General features: G+C 34.0%; 1 long non-coding RNA gene across 2 annotated transcripts; it reads left to right on the top strand.

Annotated features, from left to right (window-relative positions):
- Positions 1-4,295: 4,295 nt before the first annotated feature.
- On the top strand, positions 4,296-10,211 carry LOC129925241 (uncharacterized). 2 transcript variants are annotated; one of them, XR_008777059.1, is made up of 3 exons: positions 4,296-4,765; positions 6,108-6,569; positions 9,076-10,211. It is a non-coding gene; the product is annotated as an uncharacterized LOC129925241 (long non-coding RNA). The 2 variants fall into 2 exon arrangements; XR_008777058.1 differs by having other exon boundaries at positions 5,691-6,569.
- The last annotated feature ends 1,664 nt before the right edge of the window (positions 10,212-11,875 follow it).

Below are 11,875 nucleotides of genomic sequence, written 5' to 3'. Positions count from 1 at the left end.
GTATTGCCAGTTCCACAGTATTGACACAAACATCAGGGATATCACTCTTTTCCTTTGATGGGTCTCTACTCAAAGTATCAGCTATGAACAAATTTTTGCCTTTGACATATTGAAACTGGATATCGTAACGATAAAGACGCATCATTAGACTTTGTAGCCTTCTCGGAGCAGAACTGAGTGGTTTTTGAAGGATGTTTTCCAGTGGTTTATAGTCATTCTGAACTATAACTGTCCTGCCATACGTATACTGGTCAAAACGTTCCAAACCAACAACCAATGCTAACAATTCTTTTTCAATCTGTGCCCATCTTTTCTGAGTATCAGTTAATGATCTAGAAGCATATGCTATTGGACTGCCATCTTGTAATAACGCTGCTCCCAACCCATTTTGGCTACTGTCTGCTTGTAACGTAAGCTCTTTGTTAGGGTCAAATATATCAATGGGAGTCGATATTATCTGTTTTATCTTGTTGAAAGCTGGTGTGCATTGATCAGACCCAACAAATGGTGTGTTGTTTCTGATCAACTCTGTTATGGGCTGTAAATCTGTCGACAAGTCTGGAACAAATCTTGCAAGATATTGAACCATGCCACAGAATCTTCGGACTGATGAAATATCTTTTGGAGCATTCAAACTCAAAATCGCAGATACTTTGTTCGGGTCTGGTTTTATTCCTGCTTCTGTAATAATATGACCCAAAAAATTAATCTCAGCTGTTCTAAAAACAGACTTTTCGTGGTTCAGTTTAATCTTCTTTTCTTGACATCTCTTCATCAGCTCTCTTAGGTTAATATCATGATTTCTGAGTGCCTCTTCTTTCGTTCTTCTTCTTCCTACCACTATAATATCATCAACTTAATTGAAACAGCCTTTCAGTCCTTCTAGTGCAAGATTTAATCTTCTCTGAAAAAGTTCTGAACTCACTTTCAGACCAAATGGTAATCGTTTCCATTTGTATCTACCAAAAGGGGTTATCATTGCTGTCAAATTAGATGATGCTGTGTCTAGTCTGACATGCCAGAAAGCTTCTTGCACATCCAATTTGCTGAATATTTTGGCATCGTTCAAATCTGCCAATATGTCATCTAAAGTAGCAAGATTATAGAATTCCCTTAGTAAAACTTTATTCAGGGCTTGTGGATCTATGCAGATCCTAATTTTTCCATTAGCTTTTTCCACAATTGCCATCTGACTCACCCACACTGTAGGCTCTATCACTGGTTCTATTATTCCTCTTTGCACTAGGGTCTTTAACTCCTCCTTAACTCTTTCTTGTAAAGCAATAGGGATCTTTCTACACGGCAGAACCTTGGGCTTAATGCTGCTATCAATCTTTAAAGACACTTCTCCCAAGTCACCCAAATCACCAGTAAACTTTGGAAAACAGTCTTCTTCTTGGTTATTCACTACTGATGCTATGAACCTATCTTTATTGACTTTGATTAACTTCATTCTTGTTAAAGTTTCATGACCTAGAAGGCATGCTAGATTATTTGGTACAACTATATATTCCACCTCAAATGTTTCGTCAGTTTTCTCATTTCTCGTCGTTAGAGTGGCTTTCCCTATGGGTCTCATTTCAGTCTTATTCCACATTAGTAATCTTTGCGTTGCCTTTTCTATCTGATTCTTATTTACGTATTTTTCCTGGATGGTGTTTACATCAGCTCCACTATCTATTTGAAACCTTACACCGTGACCATTTACTGTCATAACTGCTGTCATCCTTTTCGTTTTGTGGTTCTTCAAAGACATCACCCATTCATTTTTTACCATCATGACATCATCTCTTGTGTCCGACTGCAGCTGTCTTTCATCGTTAGACATATCATCTGATACCTGCTGAACTTTCTTTTTGCACATCACAGCAAAATGATGTCTCCCCTTGCACGCTAGGCACATTTTACCCCATGCAGGGCACTTTTCCTTAGTGTATTCGTGAATTCTTCCACAATACCTGCATTTACCTTTCTGAATGTTTGTTCTTGAGGGTGTTGATACTTTCTCAATGATTGGAGGGTTGGCTTGTATTTGTCTCAACTGTTTGTTGGCGGTCTCGTATGCTCTGCAAATGTCTCTGCACTTTTCCAATGTGAGACTACTATCTTGTAACAATTTCATTTTGAGGCATTCATGTCTAATACCAAGAACTACTCTGTCCCCAAACAAGCTATCTTCCAGGCGTTCAAAACTACACGTTTTTGCTAGTCTTCTCAGATTTGTTATGTACTTTTGCCAATTAGCGGCCATCACTCGAGCGGCTCGGGTACAGGAAGGAAATTTCTAGCTGCCATTGCACGGCGTAGCCTTGAATTGTTGCCTATTTATTATTGCAAACAATAAACCTTTATATACTGATTAATGATTACCTTTGATCGTTTATACACCGCTGCCACCATGTTAATTAAGATCTAGGTTCACAGTCAGCAATAAACAAACAACAACCATTAGTGTCATGGCGGAGAATCATACTTTATTATATTGAACGCGTGCACCTTTGCGCAACATATCAACAGGAACATTTTCAAGCATGAACTTTATTCATTGGAAATTAAGTGATCGACTTAAAGATGACACATTGGAATCGTGCCTAAAAGTAAAAACAATAACAAACAAACCTGACTTACATTTTACTTGTATTTAGAGCAGTTGTTTTCTTAAGAATAACCCAAATAGGTCTACTTGTTTCCTAGTCGCCTTTTCCCAACCTTTTCTCAATCTGAGGTTTTCCTATTGTATAAATAACTTTGGACATATAACTTACAATGTATACCCATATCCTAAATATTTTGGTTTGGGCTCAAATTTAAATTTTTACTTTAATACTAGAGATGTCTCCACCCTGGACTAGATGAGATTTGCACTGGTGCAGTGTACCAGAGTACATATTAACCCGAACAGAGAAACGGGATATATTTCCTGAAAGCAATGCAATGGCGATTTACAAAACAATACAAATAAAGATCAAAACATTAGCCTAAAGTCAAACTTATGAAGCGATGACCAAACGATTAGCTGATTTCTTAATGAATTCTTTGTTTTGTCATATCTATAATATATTTAGAACGGCCCAGATGGACTGACATAATCACTCATTCTCCCACTTGCCGTGGACAAAAGATACGAACATTTAACCAGTTTTTATTTTCCGTGTGCCTAGGACAACTTTCATGATCGAAACCTCAGCGGTAAAATTTACCGAAAAGATTTTTTATTCGCAATTTCGACACGTTTTTTTTTTTAAATCCAACATTTTTCAAAGTACAAGATTAAACTTCCATTTGATTTTTGTGTTTTTCGCACAAATTAATTTCAGTAATTCGATCTATGTAAAAGTTGAAACAGGACTTTTAATCTCGATTCTAAGATAAGTTTTTAACACTTGATTAAAAAATTGATGGTGTTTGAAATATTTCGATAAAAAGCTAAAAAGTCGAGGAATACTCATATATTATATGTAGGGCTATATTTGCTTGTTATTGATTTAAGGTATATTCTAATGATCAGAGATTTACTGTCACGCAGTGTGATCTAGACATATCATATCTTACAGGATATCAGCTTGCTACAGAATCGATATTTTCAGTTTCTATAAACAAAACTAGACAAAATAGAAAGTATTTCAGTAGTAACACGAAAACTCTCCTAGCTAGTCTCAAAGAACTCTCCTAGCTAGTCTCAAAGAACTCTCCTAGCTAGTCTCTAAGAACTCTCCTAGCTAGTCTCAAAGAACTCTCCTAGCTAGTCTCAAAGAACTCTCCTAGCTAGTCTCAAAGAACTCTCCTAGCTAGTCTCTAAGAACTCTCCTAGCTAGTCTCTAAGAACTCTCCTAGCTAGTCTCTAAGAACTCTCCTAGCTAGTCTCTATCTAAGAACTCTCCTAGCTAGTATCTATCTAAGAACTCTCCTAACTAGTCTCTAAGAACTCTCCTAGCTAGTCTCTATCTAAGAACTCTCCTAGCTAGTCTGTAAGAACTCTCCTAGCTAGTCTCTTTCTAAGAACTCTCCTAGCTAGTATCTATCTAAGAACTCTTCTAACTAGTCTCTAAGAACTCTCCTAGCTAGTCTCTATATAAGAACTCTCCTAACTAGTCTCTAAGAACTCTCCTAACTAGTCTCTAAGAACTCTCCTAGCTAGTCTCTGTATAAGAACTCTCCTAGCTAATCTCTATCTAAGAACTCTCCTAGCTAGTCTCTATCTAAGAACTCTCCTAGCTAGTCTCTATCTAAAAACTCTCCTAGCTAGTATCTATCCCCTTTTTTCTATAAACACCTAGCCTACAATAAAACCTCTTCCTACATATTCTATGAAACATACAAACCTCTCTATCTCTTAATGTCAGCGACTATATCAATAATGTATTTCTCTTGCTTGCTAGCATGACCTTTGGGTAAATCTATATTGACACCAGTCAGGAATGTGTCTTTTTTCCATTGATTGTCTGTGTACTGAGGGAAGGGGAGGAGTGTACATTATTGTTTGTCCAATACATAATAATAAGCGTCAATGCACAATTGGAACAAATGTTTACAGCTGGGAGGAAATAAAAAATACTATCTCAGAAAAATTGTGAAAAAAAACAAATAATTTATTTCTTAACAACGAAAGTTGATTTTTTGAAACAATAAGTGCTTCTTTTTTTGGTTACTGTTTATTCTTTCTTAACTTAATAATATGGAGACTTACATCTATGACGGATAAATAATTCAATATGTCTCTGGTGGACCAATATAATTAGTGTTGATAAGTTATGCATTTTAAAAGGTATATGATTTTTTTTCACTTTTTTAAACACTTTAATATCAAATTTCTTTCGCTAGTAGCAACAACTATGTCATTTTTCTTCTCTTTTAATTAATTCGGCAACATTGATTTAAGTTTACCTTATATGACTCTTTCAGTCCTTCTGTCTCGGAAGACAAAGTTTACCTTATATGACTCTTTCAGTCCTTCTGTCTCGGAAGACAAAGTTTACCTTATATGACTCTTTCAGTCCTTCTGTCTCGGAAGACAAAGTTTACCTTATATGACTCTTTCAGTCCTTCTGTCTCGGAAGACAAAGTTTACCTTATATGACTCTTTCAGTCCTTCTGTCTCGGAAGACAAAGTTTACCTTATATGACTCTTTCAGTCCTTCTGTCTCGGAAGACAAAGTTTACCTTATATGACTCTTTCAGTCCTTCTGTCTCGGAAGACAAAGTTTACCTTGTATGACTCTTTCAGTCCTTCTGTCTCGGAAGACAAAGTTTACCTTGTATGACTCTTTCAGTCCTTCTGTCTCGGAAGACAAAGTTTACCTTATATGACTCTTTCAGTCCTTCTGTCTCGGAAGACAAAGTTTACCTTATATGACTCTTTCAGTCCTTCTGTCTCGGAAGACAAAGTTTACCTTATATGACTCTTTCAGTCCTTCTGTCTCGGAAGACAAAGTTTACCTTATATGACTCTTTCAGTCCTTCTGTCTCGGAAGACAAAGTTTACCTTGTATGACTCTTTCAGTCCTTCTGTCTCGGAAGACAAAGTTTACCTTGTATGACTCTTTCAGTCCTTCTGTCTCGGAAGACAAAGTTTACCTTGTATGGCTCCTTCTTTCTCGTAAGACATCATTATCATCTATATTTCCTACAGCCATGTTGGTATGGAGTAAGGACAAGTGGTTTATGATGTTGCTTCCTTTTATATGTTCCAGGATGCGATGCTGGCTAGTGAGACTGGTTTGTACTTTTCAGGGGCAGATTTTTCTCCTTTTTTAAATAGGGGAATGACGTTAGCTTCTATTCAGTCTTGGGAGGCACGGTGGCTGAGTGGTAAAGCGTTTGGCTTCCGAATCGGGAACCCGGCTCGAATCCTAGAATTTTTACTTTTGGGAGCCACCTTCCTCTAATGGATACCTGATATTAGTTGGGGAAAAGTAAAGGTCGTTGTTCTGGTCACATGACAACCTCTTTAACCGTGGGCCACAGAAACTGTCGACTTTTACATCATCTGCCTCATAGACCACAAGGTTTGAAAGGGGAACTTTACTTTTTTTATAATCATCAATTGTCTGCATCGCTAGAAATTTATCAATCAGGAATGTCTGACTTTGTAAGTCAATCATTTCCAGTTACAGGTATGTCAGGGCACTTGACACATCGCCCAGGAATGAATTTTCGTAAAGACATATTTCAGTCTTAAAAAATAGGAAAATCCAGAAGTCTTTCACTGATACTAGCCTAGTGAGCGCTACAGGTTGAGATACTAGCCTAGTGAGTGCTACAGCTTGAGATACTTGCTTTGATTGCTCTGTCATTAATATTTACATTTCATGTCTCAAATTAAAAATACAACGATTTAGTACCTCATCCTATGGATCAGATTCAAACGACAACTTTTCTAATAACTCTTGTATTTAGTCCACTGTGACATCCAATCCTGGCGCCACCAGTAGTGACTCCAATACATGTCTCACAAGAAAGAGAAATATCCTCCATGATGGTTGAAATAGGTGATGGTCTCATGCCTCCTCCTCATAGCTACTACGGCTCTATTATTTCAATATTGCTGTTTATACCGCGAACACCAAGAGGTGAGTGGTATCTGATATATCCGTTTAATAGTTAATAGTACTGTTTTGTTTTTAAAACAGACACATTTTCTTGATAAAACAAATAGATTGGCTTAGTAGCATGTTCCCCCAAAAAGTAAAGATCCATTCACTTGTCCTGGTAGATTTTAATCTAAGTGTTCAATGCCACTGTACCAATTCATCTAAGAAAGAGTGAGTGTCCTAACGTAGGGAAAGAATGTATCTATCCCCTTTTTCTATCTACACCTAGCCTACAATAAATATATACAATATATATATAAAGAGAGAGAGAGAGAAAGAGAGAGAGCTTGAATTAGAAAAAAAGGGGAAAAAAAGTAATATAAGTATCATAATTATGTCCCATAAATGCTTGAAATCGAAATGAAGAGTTTTCAGTTTGACTGCCTTAATTAACAGTTTTTGAAAAATCCTTTTACATACACATCTATATCTAGATCTAACGTTGTCATCTAGAATCTAGATCTACATTACAAATTTCAGAAATAGATCAAGAATTTCAATCCAGATGTATAATAATTTAAAATATATTGTAGATGTAAAATGTAAGCTTTAGCCTCTTAGTAGGCCTAAATATTCTAATTCAAATTGATTTTAGACCTTATTAACTGTCTTAACTTAGCCTGTAGTACTACAAGATCTACTACTCTAGATATAGAATACATTTCTTAATCTATATATAGATTATCTATCAGAGAGATAGAGAAAGAGAAAAAGAGACACTTTAGGACTCTAGATCTACTCTAGATTATTTTTTAAATATAATCTAGATCTAGAAAATAATATAATATCTAGATTCAGCCGAAATCTACTAGTTACTGGATCTCGTGTAGATGTAAATCTGATCTAGAATAGATTTAAATGTATAGATAGATCTAGATCAAGATTTAAGTGAAGACTACGACTTGAATCTAGATCTAGACCTGAAGATCAAATAGGCAAAATATATGTATCTACATTCAAGACAAAGTTTTCAAATAAGTCCGTACTAGAATTTAGACATATTATAAAATCCTTGTCCTTATTAAAATATATTCTTTTCTTAGGAATCAATGTGTTAGAGACATGTCGGAAAAATGTTTTGACATGATTATAAAGGACCCTTGTCATTGAATAAACGAAGCATTAGCGCTTAACCAAATGTGGGCCACAATAGGACGAAATGTAAACATAAAGACATTTTATATTAATAAAAAAAATAATGACGATTTATTTTGTCGGAATTCAGACTTCGCGGAACAAAATAAAAGTGCCAATGAGGAACAGCGTAACATCTGAGTTTTAATTAATTTTGTTCTAGCGGGACGGTTCCGCTTAATGCGGAACAGTAGGCTCATCTGCAAGTAGCACATAAAACTGCATTAGATCTAGTAGAAAAAACCCAACGTGGGAATCCCTTAAAAATATAATTTTAAGTAAAATGATTAAACATAAAATAATTTTGTGATGATCTCTTACTCTAAAAAAATATATCTACCATAACAGCTTGTCTGAAAATGGATGAAGTTCTTAAGAATTTGTTTATAAAGAGCTAAAAAACATTTTCTAATCAACACGGGTAAATAGCGTAGAGCCTTGACGAGTCAGAGTACAATTGTTAATTGTTACTAGATTTATAACTAGTTAACAATATTAAGTATTGTAAATTCAAAATTACATTTTGACCAAATGTCAGATCTACTCTAGACTCTATAGACCTAGACTCTAGAACTGTATAAGTCATTACATCAATAGGTCAGATTTTGAAATACAATGCTCTCACGTTCGTTGTCCAATAGGTCGATTTAATAATAATAATAATCTTTATTGTCCGTATGGAAATTTGTCTTACAATTTGTGCATTACACCAAACAAAAAACATTATAACTCTAAGAAACCAAAGTGTACATTCACACCAAACAAAAAACATTATAACTCTAAGAAACCAAAGTGTACATTCACACCAAACAAAAAAACATTATAACTCTAAGAAACCAAAGTGTACATTCACAGCAGACAAAACAAAAACAAGGGATAACTTTGTTAAAGTTAGTCTCTATTGGCCTTACTGACCATCTTCTTCATCTAAATGATTGTTTTAGTGATCTAGAGAAGTAGAATGTATTTATTTATTTTTGGTTGTTATTTTTAACGCATTGTCCTGCTACTGTTTGGGTTTGGTGTTTAATTTCAATATACATTTTATTTTTTTTTTTTGCTGGTTTAATTTTTTGACATTTTCTAGATCTATATAGTTTGCCTTCTGTTTGATAAGCTTCTTTAATCTTTTATGAAATCAGCATTTATTTATTTTGTTTGATGAGCAATAATTATTTGTTTACTTCTGCTAAAATTTAATTAATAATAAATAATTATTTTTGTATTCATTACATACTATTGACATTGTGATATGTATTAACATAAATTTTATTCATTCAAGATTTTTGTTCAGTTTATAATGAAGAAATGCTTCTTACATTATGTGGCTTTTTTTTTTTTTTTACTACAGTGCAAACTAGCGAAAGAGAACCTTTTAAGTTCTATAATAACAGTATCTCGTCATTTTGAATTGAGATGCTACAATAACTACGAAAGTAACACAGTACAATGACTTCTCCTTTAGAATGATTATTACAGTACAAGTATGCCTTGGAAAAAGCTAGATTATGAAAGAGAAAGAATTTTAAGTGCATTAAATAATAGGATGATGACCTTTCATTTAATTTACTAATAAAGATATTTTTTAATGCTTTTTTGTTTTATTTGTAAATATTTGGGTTATATTTATTTTTGTGGCTTTAAGAAAATGGGTTATATATTTTTAAAAATGTTCAGATTAAATTTGTACAAGTGCTCCTTCTTCCATTTTGCCATTAGACAATGGAATGGGTTGCCTGAATCAGCCAGGAAAACCAACGACTTAGCAGAGTTTAAGTTATTGATTAACATGCATGACTAAAATGACACATGAAATGCTTTAGATGTAACATCTGGCTATCACAATGACAAACTTCTTATGTTTCTCCTCGACTAATATCAGGTACCCATTAGAGATGGGTAGACTCAGTCACATCCCAAAGATCTGTCTTAACCAGGATTTGAACTCAGGACTCCTGATTCAAATTCCAAGCACTTTATCACTCAGCTACTGCACCTCCTTTTTATGATGGAAAAAACAAACATTATTTAAGACATTTTATGTGTCTTATCAAATAAGACATTTTATGTGTGTCTTATAAAATAATTGTTTTAATTGCCTATACTTCATTCTGGGAGAATATTTCAATATAAAGACTAAAGCATTATGAAGAGTTAATAGTGTTCATTTAAGCTCACAAAAGGCATGGAAGTGACGGAGAGAGTGTGTGTGTGAGTTAATAAAATGGTGGTCAAGTTTGTTGTATTGTATTAAATAATAGTTGAATTACTTTTAGGTACCAGTAGTAAGAATACTATGTAATATTTGAATGTAGTTTGTTATTAGAAATTGTTGTGTTATATAAAGAAAAATGAAGTTACTTTGTAATATTAGAGATGATTTTAGGTCTTTCTGAGTAGCAAATAAGCTGCACTCTTTCTTCCAGTATATTTTACCATTTATTGAATGATATTGAAGAGCTTCCAAATAAATATGTCTTAATATAATTCTTTATTTTTTATTTCATAATACCAGTTATAATAATAATAATCTTAATTGTCATTGAGGAAATGCATTTACATTTACTATTTTAGAAAATATTTATATATGAAGGCTCCATAAAGAAGAGCTGTTACATTATATTCTAAAAAATGCATTGCATTTGCTTATAGCTCTAAAAATATTTGACAAATTGTTTTGCGCTAAACAATTAAGATAAAACTTGAAATTCTGCAAATCACTAAAATGCAAAATAATGAACAATATTGCGAGAGACATACTGTAATGTAGGCTTATATTCTTAGATAAGAATGTTTCAATGCACTATGTCCCTGCTGCTAATAGTGTCTGGACAGAGGATGTGAAGGATTTTACAAGGTAAAAAAAAAAAGTGCTTTTCTCAGCTATATCATCTAGCAAATTTTAAGTATAATTTTTTTTTTTTTTTTGACAAAGAAATCTCTATTAAGCTGTATTTAGGAGACTTTTGCATTACTGATCATTGCTTTGACAGCAGCTTTTCATCTATGATACTTCTCTTGTTGGTTACAGATTCTACTGTCTCATTCAGAGTAATAGATTGTGTGTTAGTCACCTTGTTATTATAGTCTTGTTAATTGTAAGTACTCTACTAGCCCAAATTTAAACTACATGACTTTTTGATGAAACGAAAAGTGCGATTTCATCAAAAAGATTCAGTCCTTAACTTTGAATTAGTGAAATTAGGGATTTTTTTTAGCAGAATGTCCAAATAAGCTAAAATTAAAACAGTTTTAGAACAAAAAATGAACATTATGATTAACTGACATTATAGTCACGCTTAGAGATGTTTAAAAAAAACACTAGCGAAAATATGATAATACTTATATAGGTTATGGCTGAAATAGATATGGAACACTTAACTTTTATACTGCTCATAAATGCTGTATAATAAAGTACACAAAATTGCAAGTTACAAATTTTCGTTTCATAAAACTCTTTTATCGGACAGTAGATATATATTATCTATGTCTATTAGTATAATATATCAGTCTATGGGCGTGACTTGGTGGCTCATGTGTTCTATGCAGCCGGATATGCAGAAGTTTGTTTCGAATCAACTGCTAACATGTCATACATAAATGTAGAACTAAATACAATTGATTTCGAGTCAATCTTAGAGCTTTAAAACAAAGGTCGGTGGTGTGGCCCGCGACGCGAGTGTCAGAAATCAAAATGGCCCGCAGACCGAATTAAGTTGGACATAACTGGTCTAAATGGTTTACAACAAATTGTGTTCTAAGATTGCTCATGTGATGCTGGTACTGGTCTGTAGTTTCTTAGGTCAGATTTCTCTTCTTTGTTTTAAATAGGATAGTGGCGGTTTGACTTCAGATAGAAGACATTATTACGTTCCTAGAAACCAAACATTTTTTACTTTAGAAACTAAAAGTTTCCATTTTCTCCCATGTTTGTACAATGGGTAGCTCACCTAAACACACACATTATGTAACGAAATATTTGTTTTTGGGGGAGGGGTGAAGTACCGCTGTCCTTGAGAAAATCATTGTCTCAGTGACCAGCTCTAAGTTACCTAGGCCATTGTTTTAAGTCGGCCACAGTTGCAGACATTTCTATGTTTCATCAGTTCAAGAGTTAGACTCAATGGAGAGTAACACCACTTACACTGTTC

Source organism: Biomphalaria glabrata, chromosome 3 (assembly GCF_947242115.1).
Source record: "Biomphalaria glabrata chromosome 3, xgBioGlab47.1, whole genome shotgun sequence".
Lineage (NCBI taxonomy): Eukaryota > Metazoa > Mollusca > Gastropoda > Planorbidae > Biomphalaria > Biomphalaria glabrata.
This window is presented reverse-complemented; position numbering and strand designations above follow the sequence as displayed.